This window comes from Lissotriton helveticus, chromosome 3_1 (assembly GCF_964261635.1).
Source record: "Lissotriton helveticus chromosome 3_1, aLisHel1.1, whole genome shotgun sequence".
Classification (NCBI taxonomy): Eukaryota; Metazoa; Chordata; class Amphibia; order Caudata; family Salamandridae; genus Lissotriton; species Lissotriton helveticus.
In genome coordinates this window covers 68,634,324-68,649,004 of record NC_136061.1, presented here as the reverse complement: position 1 = coordinate 68,649,004, position 14,681 = coordinate 68,634,324, and the positions used below count along the sequence as shown (strand labels likewise).

The 14,681-nt window shown below is 43.6% G+C and overlaps 1 protein-coding gene across 3 annotated transcripts in view; it reads left to right on the top strand.

Moving 5' to 3' along the window:
* Positions 1-14,681, top strand: part of ARPC2 (actin related protein 2/3 complex subunit 2) — a 125,092-nt gene that overhangs the window by 35,422 nt on the left and 74,989 nt on the right. The window lies entirely within an intron of this gene.

Sequence of the window (14,681 nt, the reverse complement as noted above, 5' to 3'; positions counted from 1 at the left end):
TAGGCCTCGTTCTTGGTCTGATCCGTTCTCCACTGCATACCTCCATCTTATTCAATAATTCCATCGTTTCGGTAGATCTTTGACCCATTAGATAATTGGCAGACTTCAAGTCATGCCAGGAATTATTGTCCGCTTAATCATTGGAATCAAAAAGAAAAAAGAAAAAGAAAAAGAAACAAAGAAAAAACACAGCAAAGGGGCCTCTGGTAAAGAGAGATGAGTTATTGTCTAGATTCGATATACTTTTCCAAGATCTCCCAGTATTTCATATTTTTGTTTTGTTTCCTTTTTCTATCTAGGTTACTAATTCTTATTGCAGTGTTTAACCAGCTTTCATGTGTTGGGGGAGATGGTTTTATCCAATTAATACATATCTCTCTGCGTGCTAAGAGAATCATAACAAATAATAAATTTTCTTGATGTTTATCTAGCTTTGTCTGGTTAAATTGAGTATTGCAGTGTATCCCAAAAATAATTAAGATAATACTCACAGTTATTGGAGTTGCCAGCATTGCAGTTAGAGTCTTACCAATTTCTTGCCAATATGGTATAAGCGAAGGGCACCCACCGAACATATGTATATCATCCGCTTTTTCCTCTCCACATTTACTGCATGATTTTACTGTAGCTCCTCTGAATTTTGACAGCTTTTTAGGAGTCCAGTACGCTCTATGTATGGAGAAAAGGTGGTTTCTTTTTAAAGGAGCGGCCTTTACACATGACCAACATTTTTCTACTGATTTGTTCCAAAGTTGGCAAAGATCTGAAACTTCGTTTTGCAAGTCTTTCTTCCATGTCTTTTCAACAGTTGTTTGGTCTTCTTTTTCTGTTTCAATTAGTGCCCAATACCATTTTGATACTTCTTTCTTTATTGCCGTTTCGCTAATCATTTCTGATTCTAAATTCTCCGGGTCTAAATCTCCTTTTGGAATGGTGCTTGCCCAACTGCTCAATTGGTAATATTTAAACCTCGAAATTTTATGATCTGCGATTATTTGCAAATGGTCCCATGATAACAAGGAATTCCCAGATAGAAGTTGTCCCCATTTTTCAATTCCAGCTTGCCTAATTGGTTTTGATAAGGAATCTTTTAAACAGTCAGGAGTGCCTGGGGAGTCCCATATTGGAGCCAAGTTACTATAGTATGGAATCTGTGTGATTGATCTTATTTGATTCCAGATCTTAACAGCATTGTTCAGAACCTTTAGTTTGACTTTTTTGAAAAATTTCGGATGGCCGAATTTGAAGAGGAAATGATCCTCCCCCTTTGTCAAATAAAACAAATGTGTTGGATATGCTTGATGTGCTTTTAGTAAGACTCTGATGTTTTTGAATTGAAAGGATCTGTAATATTCGTATATATCCGGACTTGCAATGCCCCCTTGTTCCTTCTTTCTCCTAAGTTTATTCCATGAGATTCTTGTGCTCTTGGATGCCCAAATAAAGCTAGCTATTTCTCCTTGTATCTTTTTTAGGGCTTCCTTTTTAAATTGTAATGGAATATTGTTAAAAAGATATGTGAATTTTGGAATGATTGACATTTTGATTATATTGGATTTACCTAGGAAGCTTAATGGTAGACCTGACCAGATTTTCAAAAGTTTTCTCGTTTCATTCATAACACGTGTAAGGTTTGTTTCTACTAATTTTCCAAGATCTTGTGTTATGATGATTCCTAAATATTTTATTTTATCCTTCAAGAGTGGTGAAATTAATTGTGAGTTCCAGCTCATTATTTCCGTTTTATCGATATTAACCAGATATCCAGATACTTTACCAAATTTATTCATCTCTTCCCCAATTACCAGATTAGAATTATTATAGTTATCTGTGAGCACCATTAAGTCATCTGCGTAGAGCGCTACTTTTCTTGTCCATTGTGAGTATCTAAAAGGTGTGATGTTAGTATTATTTCTGATAGAACATGCCAAGGGTTCAATATATAAATTAAAAAGAAGCGGAGATGGAGGACATCCCTGACGTGTACCTCTTTGAATCTCAATAATTTCCGTGAGATTGCCATTAACAGCTACGTTTGCTCTTGGGCTTGAGTATATTTCACTTACCATGTGATTAAAATTAATCCCGAAATTGCTTTTCTCTATGCTTTTGGTTAGAAAAGCCCAATTAACCCGGTCGAAAGCTTTAGCAGCATCATAAGTAAAGAGTGTAAGGGGCAGATTTTCCTGTACAGCTATATCAATTGTTGCTATAAGCTCATGTATAATTTCTTGTATCTGTCTTCCCTTAATAAAACCTTTTTGGTCCGTATCAATTAATTTAGCCATAACCTTAGATACTCTTTTCGCTATTATATTCATGAAGATCTTGTAATCACAATTTAGGAGCGATATTGGTCTATAAGAAGCGCAGTTCTTCGGGTTTTTTCCCGGTTTTAATAATATGCTTATCGTAGCGTCGTTCCATGAGTCTGGGAGCCTTTCATGTTCTATATATGTTTTATTAATTGTTTCAGTTAAAGGTTCGATTAATGTTTCTTCCAATGCGATATAAAATTCATTGGATCATTATGTGGCTATTTTGTCTAAGAAGGTTTTTTAATTGATTGCATATCACTAATCTCAATTACAAGTGTCGTTACGCTGTTTATATACAGCAAGTAGCAGTATGGTTTTCATGCAGTGTGCACTGGGGCTTCATTAACTGGGTTTGATCCTCTGGGCACCACCACCCTAGGTGACAGTGAGGGCTGGAGAATAAAGCTGCCCTTTGGAAGCATCTCAAACACCCTAGTCTCTGCATTCCAGCCATCACGCGCTATGTGGATGAAACTTAAGTAACTGCAAATATATCCATGTTCTAGTTTTGTAATGCGTTTTATGACTGATAACTGCACTATTTTATTTATTTTAAGCTGGCAGCAGAATGCATTCCTACAGACATGAAAGTGTTAATGTACAAATGTTTATCAGTTAAATAAGGCCGTATACTAGTTCCAACCAATTTATACATGGGATTAAATCTCAACGAGAAAGGGAAAATGTAAATATGAATAAATACACACGTAAATATATTAAAAACTGTATAGAACCTGCAGTCCCTTTATCATCCGCATGGCAGACTGCTCCCCTTGCAACCCTTTATGAAGGGTTTACGCTGGAGAATCCTCGACAGGCTAGGAGTGTGAAAATGTGTACTTGGTACCACCTACATTTTCCTCCAGATTTTCTACACAAGGCCTCAGAATAATCCCAACCTAAAGACGTTGACACTTTAAATGTGATTTGCGGCCAAAGGTGGGGGTTCCCAAAAAGTGTGATTTGTTTTAGAGCATCTGACTCATATTAGATGGAGGAGCCTTGAGGAAAGTCAGGAAAATGGTCAGGCGATTTAGTCGATGTTTCTTAAGTAATTTTGCCCGGCGTTAAACGCCTCTAATACCATACGAAGGTTATCAAATAAAGAGGCAGGCGCTGGAGACAGGAAGACAGGAAACAAGTTTTATTCCGACGGAGCAGAACACATCAGATCAGACAACAAGGTATCGTCTCGAGGTGCTCTCTAACAGCCTCTCTGAGACCTGGCCTTTTATACACTGGTTTACGACATGTGACCGCTCTTTATTACAATAAAGACATTGGGAAGTAATGGAAAAATGACATCCCCGGTACCCCCCCAGTTCCGGCTCATTCCAACACGTGGCTACAGTAGAGGTCCTCACCCCCCATACAATAGGAGGGGGCTATCACGCAGCTGAGTGTTCCGCCGATTCCTTTGGAATGTGTGCGCCTGATCGAATCTCAGGGGGTGGGGAGGTCGTGATCAATAGTAGCTCCTTTGAAGAGGGGCGAGTGCATACAGTAGTGGGCAATAAACTGTATCCTCAGGCTTAAGGGATGACCAGGGGTCCGTGCAGACAATCGGGCTCAGAGGAAGGGGTCATCAAAGGAGAGATATTCATGAAAGGAAGGATCGGTGTGGACAATCGAGCGTAGAAGGGTTTATCAAAAGAGGGGTATTCATGGAAGGAAAGGAGGTGTTGGTCAGGCGCGGGGTGTGATTCTCGGAGACAGAGTCATGCGGAAGAGGAGGGTTCATGACTCGTGCATGTGAGCGCGGGGGCAGCCAGGATGCATGGGGGATGCTTGCAGGGTCAGGGAAGTGCGCTGATGTTCGATCGTGAACAGGGAGACCATGGTACCTAAAATGGCTGTCGTGTATGTTCATACGTGAGTCTGAGGAATGGGCAAGATGGCGCAGATGATGTTCAGTTCACGAACTAAAATTCCACAGTCCTCCCTTTTAACATGTCTCGCCAGCTTGTCAATTCGGATCTATCCCCATAAGACCACGTATTTCTATCTCATAGAGGGGACTCATGTGCTCAGTTCTAAAGTTCAAAGTCTTAGGGCACATACAGTTAGAAATGAGTGAACACAAAGGTGGCAAACATTGAATACCTAAGCAACACCCACACAGTATCACGACTGGTATCAATATAAATGTAAACAACCTCCATCCCCAGTCCTTCAAAGTGTCCCAAAACCAGCTTCCAAGCGACCATCCTTCTTGCTCCTGGTGAACCTCTGAGGATAGTCTGTGGAGGTGTTCGATGGCTTTGTAGACTGAAGGAGAGTTATCTGGCACGTAGGTGCAGCAGCTGGAGCCGATGATGCGGCATGCTCCTCCACGGTCGGCCAGAACCACATCTAGAACAAGGCGGTTTTGAAGAGCCACCAGGCGGACTGCCTGAAGCTCGGCCGTGTTGTTGGCGAGGATGCCAGCCGTGATGTTAATGGTCGTTTCCACTGCCTGAGTCAGGTCTCGGATAGCGCGGCTATTTGCCATTGGGCCCCACAGAGGAACAAGTCCCTTCACCGCATCCAGGAACTGTGCTCCCGTGGAGTCGGCTTGTCCAATGTCTCCGGCGCGCTTTTGCCGGTGATGGTAGGCTGGGGCCACATACGTGGGATGAAGAATGAAGGCAATGTAGCACGTACCCCTCCAACCTTTCGGGAGCCAAGTGTAAGCTTTGATGCCACAAACAAAGTACATATTCGGAGAAGCAACAAAGGAGGGGGGGGTCAACTGAGACCAATGTTCTGGTGATGCGGCAGGAACTGTGACCCACCAGCTGTGTTCCTTGGCCTTCGAGGCACACGAGACCTGTGACATTGATGACAGACAAGGCCACAGTCAGAGTGGCAGCCGTTCGCTTCCGCAGGTGGGAAAAGGTGGGTCTAGCTGGATTGTGGAGCACTTGCATTTCAACTCGTTCTTTGGCAGGGATGTTCATATGGAAGGAGGAACCTGAGGTCACAGGGCAAAAGGGGGCAGACGTCCTTCCTGTTTTGTTCAGCCAGAACCCATAGTAGAAGTGTGACACTGTTTGACCAGAAGCGGCGTTGTCCTTGTGGCTTTCCTGCAAGAGGATCAACCAGGCGAGGCAGGAGCCGTGAACTGAGAAAGGAGAAGGGATGAAGGGGATGGAGTGTCCAGTGGCATGCGGGAGCAACCCGCAGATCCAGCAGTTCGTGGCATTTGCAGCACGGTTGTGCTGGTGCAATAATTGCACGAAGGAATTGTTCCAGAACTCCTTACGCCTTTCTCGGAGCTGAGGCGAAAGGGAGATCAGGTGATGCTCTTTCATGGTGGTTGGCTGTGCAGTGGTCAGCAATATCTGATGAGCAGGTGTGCTGTCCTCCAGGATCCAGAAGGAAGTCATGAGGAGGAGGCAAAGGAGGAAGAGAATGAAGAAGGCGATTGTCTTTGATTTATGCAAATTGTCAGCCTTTGGGTTTGTGGTAAATAAATAAATAATACCTCTATTTTTGACTAGATATAACAATAACAGATAGCTCAATAAATAAGAGTCAAGATTCGAGGTAGCTGGAGTTTGCAGGTTTAATACAGCATAAAGGACAGGAACAGGACAACCTGCACGGGAATAGGATGGCAGCGCTGCACAACACTTAATAACAGGGCACAAGCATATATATACTTAAACGAAATACATGATGTTCAATACAATAGGCGTAGCAGTAGGCAGGGCCTGTAGCAGTCGCGAAAGATAAGGCAGAAAGTAGGTGTAACAAGAGGCGTGAACAGGGCGTATACATAGACATGTGATGTAAACGTAACAGAATATGTCATAAATGGGGCGGAAACATGGAGGGGGCTACCTAAGGAGCCGGGACCTCTAACCTAGTGGTGCGCGCAAGCTGGCAATGACGTGTTACTGGGGAGAAGCTGGGGGCTATGACTTCTGCGCTAGAAGAAGAGACTGAAGTCTGGAGAGTCAGAGCGACATGTACCTAAACACTATCTAGTATCTGATGTTTAGAGAACATATTGATAGAATCCAAAAGTTATCAGGGTAAAGGCTAACAGACTCTAAGACTGGTGCATGCATTATTCTACATGTAGTGCGTGTTAAGGAATATTAAATGACCATTAATACAGTATTTCTCTTACATGGAGACGTAAAGGCTAGACCATGACGGAAACTATTGATGCGATTCAGTAGCTTAGGAATGCAGAGAAGGAGAGCTGGACTGATAACTAGAATCATAACATACTCTTGGCAGACTGGCAGGCAGAGCCAGGCCGAGCCGGGCACTGTGAGGCAAGAAGTAAGTGAAGGGTCAGGGATACAGGTGGGGGCTGTATCGCTCCTCAGAGAGGGTTCAGGAGACAGGAGCTGAATCTGAGTCCGGGCCCTTTTGAGGCCTAGAAACGGGGACTTTCAATGAATTAACGTGCACACTGAGAAACGTGGCAACGTAACTTTACATAGGCCTAATACTCGTAGCTTTCACGAGAACTGGAAACTGGCATACTAGAGGTGGACACAACTGTAATCACGTCTTTAATCGATCATAAGGAATACATATGCATATTAATCATGCACATATAACATAAGATGGGGAACACGTAGGGACACAGAACATGGCAAAATTTACTTTTCCACATTCCCTCCTTGTCACTACGTTTCCATCAGGAAACATCAATATTCATGATACCATCTATCATTTCATACAGTATCATTTGCTCGTCTCGAATTGTCTTGGAACGGGATTTAGGACGGGACTTGGGACTAGGAATACAAGAGGTAGCACAAATGCCGCAAATCGCAGGGCCACATTGTATACAGAGGCAGCAACTGAATATGATCGCTACTGCAATACCTAGAAAGGACAATACTTTCCATCCCCAGGCAGAAATAATACTCCAAAACCAACCGGACCATGTCCAGGTGCCTGGATTCTGGTGTAACTGATGGGCAATTTTATGTAGTCTGGTTATAGCTGAATAAACAGACGGCGCGTTATTAGGAATGAAAATGCAGCAACTAGATCCGATGACTCTACATGCTCCTCCTCTATCGGCCAGTATGACGTCAAGAACGAGACGATTTTGGAGCACGACAAATCTCATAGCAGATTGCTCTTCGGTTAAGTTACCTAGGGCAGAAGTAGTCTCATTCACTACTGCTTCAAGGGTTCTGGTTAGTCTACGTATTAACTTACTATTCTGGATAGGTCCTATAAAGAAAAAGAAACCTTTATTGAAATCTGTATACTGTTCTAGAGCAGTTTCAGTTTGATCGACAATCGGGGACTCGATCTCCCTTCTATGTCTAATGTGTACTAGATGTGTGTTTCTATGATAATCGGATGGGGCTAGAAAAACTGGTGGCAGTAGGAAGGCAATGTAACAGGTTCCCTCCCAATCGAGGGGCAGACGAACATATGCGGTCTGACCACAAACAAAATATGAATGACGTGAGGCTTTGAAAATAGATTTCCCACTGTCACTATACTCGACAATAGTAGAACAATCACTATGTCCTACATGTACGGAACCATTATTTCGGACACATAATTCGCCTTTGACTGGTAGTACTGAAATAGCAGGTAAGTCCGGAGTAGGATCAGACTGAACATTCAGGACCATAAAATTCGAAGAATAATTACCCAAATTATAAACTTCATTTTCTAGATCTAACCCTGTTCTGTGGGGAAGACCTTGTTTGTCTGGAAAACATGTACTATTCAGAAGGGACATATCATTTGAAGATGACGTTAACATGGACCAGGCTCCACACGAACCATTATGTGAAAACGGATAAGGAAACAGTGGCAGAACTCCCTTCGGTGTCTGGAAAGGGGGGAGTCGACCACACACCCAACAATTAGTGGCATTGCTGGTCTGGTGTGAATAATGTAACATACGGATAAATGTATTGTTGCGCATAGCAAGACGATAGGATAGTTCGTGAGGAGGCAGATCACTAAACGTGTGCTCTACTGTAGCATTAGAAAACTTATTTACATGAGAAATTGGAAAACATAAATGAAATGCATAACTCGTGCAGGTAATCATCAGACTTAAAAACAATATAAAACTTAGAAAAACGATACATCGGATTGAGTTTTGACTAACTCTCTCACTATGGGGGTCTATCTCATACATGTCAGATACCTGTCTAACCGTTTCACCCAGGGGGACTTAGACAATTAAACTGGCTGACTTATTTTACTAGACCGAAGCTTCTGTTTATACTCCTGCTGCGGAGTTTTCTCTAACAGGGGAGGATTTGAGGCAGTCATTAGCGGGACAGTCCTTGATAATAGGCAAATGTTCAGACTTGAAAGTGTCTATAGAAGTGTCTTTGAGTCCGTGAAATTTCTTAACATGCGACAGATGCACCCAGCCTTTCCTGCCTTCCAACTTCACGGCCGTGCGGGTGGTTAGAAGGACTAACTTCGGCTCCTTCCAGCGAGGCTCCAGCGGACTTGAACGATCAAAATTCCGGATTAAGACCAGGGTGCCGGGAAGGATCTCGTGTGGCTTGACTTCAGTATTGTCGGGAAATGCAGCGGCAACCTGTGAACGACAAGAGTGTAGGGCAGACATCAAGGAAGCTAGGTAATCTGTCAGCATATTACTGGAAACATCTGTAATACTTCGGGGTCTGGGTGTACCCCACATGTTCGGGGGGCGGCCGAATACGACCTCATAAGGGGACAGGCCTGATCTGGAGTGTGCGACCATGCGCATATAAAACAAAGCAACGGGCAGGGCAACTAACCAGTCTACACCTTTTTCTTGACAGACTTTGGCAATACGGATTTTCAAGGTTTGATTATGTCTCTCTACGAGACCGGCTGCTTCTGGATGGCGTACACAATGGAACTTCCACTGGTACCCTAACAAAAGGGACACGTGCTTCATTAGTTCGGATGAGAATGGCTGGCCGTTATCAGAATACACGACCCTTGGGAGTCCATAGCGGGGGAAAAATTCACGAACCAACTGCTTGGCAGTGGTCGCGGCTGTATAATCTGGGACTGGATATGCCTCTGTCCACCTGGACAAAGCGCATACAACTACAAGAACATACTTGAAACCTCGACATCGCTCCATCTGAATATAATCCATCTGGAGAACTTCAAAAGGGTGGTCAGGGGGCTGGAATCCACCTTGTTCCACCGGGACACTTTTACCTGGATTGAACTGGCAACATATCATACAGGTACGGACTTTCTGCTTGGCTGCAGCTCGTAAATGCTTGTTGAACCAAATGTTCTGGATACTGTCTAACATGGCTTTTTCTCCTAAGTGTGCTGGACTATGTGCGGTATTGATAATGACTTGAACCATTGAGTCGGGGAGAAACCATGTGGCTTTTCCCTTCGTCAACCATCCCTGATCTGTCTGGACCCCTCCTTGTTCGGACCATTTCCTGATTTCTTCGGGAGTAGCATGTAACTGGATATCTATGACATCTTGTGTAGGGTCCTTAACTGTCATACAAGTAGTCTGTTCTAGAGTGGATGTCGGTGTCTTGTTAACTGGTATGTCTGGTGTCTGTGCTGTAAGCTTGGCTGTTCGATCTGCTAGATCATTACCTTGGGAAATAATGTCAGTAACTTTCGTATGTGCTTTGCACTTCATGATAGCGATAGATGTCGGTAAATGTATTGCATCTAACAGAGCTTGAATAAGGAAACCATGCTGAATCTTGGTTCCATGAGAAGTCATGAAACCTCTCTCCTGCCAGAGCACTCCAAAGTCGTGTACAACTCCAAATGCGTAGCGTGAATCTGTGTAAATATTAACTTTCAGGTTCTTGGCATGTATGCAGGCTTGTGTCAGAGCGACTAGCTCTGCTGCTTGAGCAGACAGGGTGTCAATACGGTGTGTTTCAATAACTTCAGTGTCAGTAGTCACTGCATACGCGGCTACTAGTTCTCCTGTACTTGTTCTCATACATGAACCATCCACATAAAGTGTCAGGTCGGGATTTGGTAATGCAATATCTGTCAGATCTTGTCTTGGCTTTGTCATAGTGTTAACAACTTCCACACAATCATGTGTGGCAGGATTTGAAGTAACTGACGGTAACAGTGTAGCAGGATTTAGAACGTTGCAGCGTCTGATTTCTATGTGTGGCTGGAACAGTGTCAGTTCATAACCTGTCAAACGTGCAATTGTCAAGTGCTGAGTCTGTGTTCGGTTTAAAAGAACTTCCACGGAGTGTGGAACTTGTACTGTCAAGGAGTGTCCTAATACTATGGAATCACTTTGTCTGATAGCTACTGCTGTGGCTGCAACTGACTTGAGGCACGCAGGCAGAGCCTGGGCTACTGGATCTAGTGTGCTCGAAAAATAAGCACAAGGCTTGTACTGTCCGGCTTGATCTTGTGTGAGAACAGATAATGCTGTACCATCACGTTCTGTGACAAAAAGTGAAAAAGGCTTACTGTAGTTCGGTGTAGCTAGAACAGGAGCTTGGCATAAAGCTTTCTTCAACTCATTGAAACTAAGTGTATGTTCAGATATCCAAGGGAGGACAGTCGATACGGCTGCCTCCTGTGTCGTTAACTGTATCAGTGGCTTGGCTAGGAATGCATACTGAGGAATCCATTGTCTGCAGTAAGAAGTAAGGCCGATAAAAGCACGCACCTCCTTCTGTGTCTTGGGCTGTGGAAGACTCGCTATTAACTGGATGCGATCGGGTGTCAACTGCCTACCCCACTTGGACAGCAAGTGGCCTAAGTAGATCACTTGCTGGACACAGAATTGAAGCTTCGAAGGGGACACCTTGTGCCCCATCTCGGCTAGGAAATACAGGACTGTAAGTGATGCTCGCTCGCAAGCACGTTCAGACCGGGCTGTGATCAGTAGATCATCAACATACTGGAACAGGGCAGTGTCAGTTGGCATGTGAATATTGTCTAGTTGTCTCTTAGGTGCTTGACTGTAAATACTAGGACTTTCTGTGAAACCTTGAGGAGCTCGTGTGAATTTATAGCTCCTTCCATTTAAACAAAAACCGAAAAGGTACTGGCTGTCTGGATGAATTGGAATACATTTATTGAGTTCTCGAAGATCAATCACTAATCGATATACTGGGGGTGCATTTGGATCAGTACGTTTCATAACTGGAATAATAGGATAATTACCTACATTGGAGTCAGTTTCTACAACTACTCCTTGAGCCATGAGCTCGTCAATAATTTTGGATAAGGCTGCTACAGCCTCAGGTGGCAATCTGTACTGTCTGATTCGTGGCAAGACTATACCTTGCTTGAGAGTCACACGATGGGGTGTGATTTGCATAAAGCCAACATCAGTTGGACCTTGCGCCCATAGATGCTGCGGAACATTAGACAATCTCGGATCAAAATCACGTAAAACATAGTGACCCTTGAAGTCACGCAAAAACAAACGTATTCCTTCTGGGGAGCAGCAAATAACTGCACCTAATTCTTTCAATGTCTTAATACCTAACACATTTTCTGGACATGACTTCGTAAGCAATAGATCAGTAGTTCGGGACAATGGACCTACTTCTAGAGTAACTGGCTTTGATATCTCGTTTACAATAGGCTTTCCTGAAAATCCAAGGGAAACATTTCTAGAGCCTGAGAGCGGAGCCCCTGGAACCTCGTCATGACTTATAGTAGTCCTACTTGCCCCTGTATCAATCAGAAACTTTCTGTCTTTCCCTAATACTTGACTATGTACATAGGGACCTTCTTGATCTACAGGAATCTCGATGAGAGGCAAGCCTACCTCCCTCTCTAGGCTGTTTCATGAATACGCTTGATACTCTGGATACTCTGTCTGTGCATACTGGTACATCTGCTGTGTAACATGCTGAGTTGCAGCGATAGGCTGCGGTGCTGGAACTGTCTGTTGTGCATTCTGTGGCTGAGAAGTCTGTGAAACTTGTTCTTGTCTAGGCGGACGTGGTCTTTCTTTAGTTTTACCAGTGGCTATATTGTGTTTCAGAACTGCACACTCGTTTATGAAATGACCTGGCTGTTTACAATAATTGCATGTCCCTTTAACGGGAGCTGCAGGATGACTGGCTTGATTCGGACCCCTCTTCTGACTGTCTTGGGGAACAGATTGTGCAACTAGTACTTTCATTTTCGTGTCTTTCATACGTCTTCTCTCGTGTTCTTGCTCTTCTCTGATTCTATTCTGGTGATACTGGAGCATCTGTAACATTTGGGACGGGGTACTAGCTTGCCATGTACTTTCGACTTTCAAAACTCGATTCTTAACTTGTGGACTTGAATTCTCGACTAATTTAGTAACAAAAAGATGAGGGTATGACTCACTACTCGTCTTCAAACCACTGTTGATTATAAAACATTTCTCAAATCTAGAATAAAAATCACTAGTGTCTTCGTCTTGTTTCTGTTTACAGGCTGAGATTGCATCCCAGTCTTCCTTTTTAGTGGCTAATAATCTAGGCAAAACTTGTATTAACAGTTCAGGTAATTCTTTACATTTATCTCCAAGACCGGTACCTGGTACTCGTATCTTATCTTCAGCTTCTAGAGCTGTCCAATCAATCTTTTTCTCTCCCACCTCCCAATCTTTTTCCTTGAGTTTTTCGTATACCCCTGCGGGCAACAGGACTTTTAACATTTTAATAATATCTGGATACGTGTATTCTCCCATACGGAGCATGTCTTTTAATTCTCGGTGGAACCCTGCTGGATCTTTGTCGTGACAGGGAATTCATTTCTTCATCTCTAAGAGTTCCATCTTGGTAACTGGGGTGTAAACAAATACTCGTTGCATTTCACCACCCTCTGTCCTAACTGGGTGTACTTCTCGTAACGGATGCTGTCTGTCTATGTAAAACGGTTTACTTTCCGGGGGTGAGACATGAACAAAATGCGGGTTCAAAAACGTTCTATATTTGTGGCGTTGTTCTAGAATGACACTAATTAAATCGGTACCTAAACCTTTCCATCTATACTGGAGTAACTCGTTCAGGACATCATGTAACGGACCTGGATCAGAATGTTGACCCTCATACAGAGTGATGAGGTGCTGGATCATATACATACCCACCAGTCGTTGCTCGGCTGGGGGCAGTTTCAGAAACATTTGTGCCACTATTTCGTCTGGAAAAGTGGTAGAATCAGTAATCCATCGGACTGCTGATCGGGCTAGTTCTTGTTCATGCATGGTACTTAACTCACTATAACCGATTCGTGATTTCAGAATGTGATCGGTAGCTTGAAATACTTGTTCTAGAGAGCCTTGTTCTGGAGCTGGAAGATGAAAGACTTTCTTGTGTTCTAGGCGTGACTGTCGGTCTGGAAATCTAGATTTACCTACATACGCTATTCTGGCGGTATTCTCGTCGTTTACCTCTTCACTAGAAGAGTCATTTTCTTTCTCGCTTCCTAGAGCTTCTTTGCGTTGCTCGTGTAACCTTATTATTTCTTTACGTATTTTCTTGTACATACTTTCTATACTATTGAGTGTCTTGTGCTTACCCTCGGCTATATTATCACTCCACCTTGTCAGAACTTTCATTTCGGTCGGATCTTTAGTCGGACAATCTTGTTCCCGTATTAAACAATTGATCAGAAACTTTAATAACATGAACTGGATCTCAGCTTTCCTGAGAGACATGACTTCACCAATACTTTCTGGATCTTGTCCTGTACGGATGAAACGATACATTCTGTCTAGATCCTGTTTCATATTCGGTAGGGTGACCAAATACTCGGACACCTGTCTTATACGTACGGAATATATAACCATACTATCCTCGCCTGGGACTGGATCATAACAGCATTCAGTAAGAGCTCGCCTGATTTCTGCAATGGACTGATATTTAGGCGTACGCTGTAACGCACGTTCATGTAACTCGACTGGCCCTAGACGTCTATTTGGCGGCGGGGTACCAGGAGGACCTCCTCCCGCGGCCCCTAAACTGGAATCGTCGACTGATACTCTTCGAGCTGGCAGAGTGACTGAAGTAGCGGGAATTTGTACTACGGGCTGGACCGGGGGTACCGTAACAGGTGCTGTAACAGGTGCCCCGGTGACTGGAGGACCATGAATTACATTATTTACAGGAGCTGGTGGAACAGGATTTGCATATTCTGGGACTGTGTCGTCCAAATAGGACGAGAGAAAAATATCAGCTGCCGTCGGTTTGTGACGTAGCTTGGTCGGAACTAAAGGTGGCGGGAAATTACTGGATGCCTCCGGGGTTGCTTTTGGCAAGCCCTCGGCAAGAAGAGGATACATACCCTTAATGAGGGCATTTCTCTGTCTGTCTGACTGTTCGGTCTTAACTCGTTCACCTATCTCGATCAGTTCCCTTTCTTGGGCTCTTTCTGAGGATTCTCTACTTAATTCTGACTTTCTGATTTCTTTTTCGGTTCTCTTAT